The sequence below is a fragment of the Chrysochloris asiatica genome, unplaced genomic scaffold, assembly GCF_000296735.1.
Source record: "Chrysochloris asiatica unplaced genomic scaffold, ChrAsi1.0 scaffold00282, whole genome shotgun sequence".
NCBI lineage: Eukaryota > Metazoa > Chordata > Mammalia > Afrosoricida > Chrysochloridae > Chrysochloris > Chrysochloris asiatica.
Window position 1 is genome coordinate 538,608 of NW_006408800.1, and position 1,169 is coordinate 539,776.

A 1,169-nucleotide genomic window follows, 5' to 3' on the forward strand; every position below is an offset into this window, starting at 1 on the left:
CTGGTAGTTTCCAACTGCTGACCCTCAGTGAGGTTTTAAGCCCAATTTGTAGCCTCTACGCCAAGAGAGCTCCTTATGTAAGACCCTGTATAAGGTTTACGAGGATCAGCTGGTGAGCTTGAACCGCCAACTTTGCAGTTCCAACAGCTTTGCTGTCTGGTGAATTAACCCACAGTGCCACACCAGGACTCTGAATATATTTATTTATAAATATAAATATATATGTATATGTGTATATATATGTATATGTATATGATGTTGTGTGTCCTGGAGTTGGTTCTGACATAGAGATCCTATACAGGGTTTCCGAGGCTGTAAAATTCACAGTAGAAGAAATCCTCACCTTTCTGCCAAGGAAGAGCTGGTAGTTTCAAACAACTGACCATGATGTCCACAGACAGATTCATAATCACTACACTAACAGAGCTCCATAAGTACATATATATATAAATTTATATATATGTATACCCGTAGTCTTGCTGTGTGGCTGTGGTTTATTGTGCTAGACTGGAAATCTGATTGAACTGGATGGTTGGTAGTTCAAGTTCACCAACTGCTCTTAGAAAACCCTATATATACAATAGGTACATAAGGAGCTCTTGTAGGGCAGTGGATTTATAAGGAGCTCAGATAGTGTTGTGGTTAAGAACCTGGCTGCAAACCTTACAGTCAGCAGTTCAAATCAACCAGCTGCTACTCTGGATAGAGATGAGGCTTTCTTCTCCCGAAATGATTTACAGCCTCAGAAACCCAGTACAGGGCCGCTATGGGTCGTACATGACTCCACAGCACACAACAATAACAACAGGGTGTCCGAGGAGCAACTGCTGAGCTTGAACTGAAAACTTTGCAGTTAAAATGGCTTTGAAGGGGAAATAAGATTCCATGTATCCAGTTTACACTCCCAGCTAAAGTTATTCACTGTATAAGTAGATTTGTGATATCTTTCAGCAACCCAGAACTTGATTGGAACTTAATTCAACAGCATTTAGGAGGTTGTGGAATAATAGACACCTGTCTGCGGATATTCATCAGCTACATGCTCAAATTTTGGATATAAGTAATTCACAAGCTGAGCACTGAGTGGCGTCTAGTTTGCTACCTCTGCTAGAGATTAAGATCCCCTATGAACTTAATTGAACCTCAGCATAGTGATCCTGCTCGGTCAA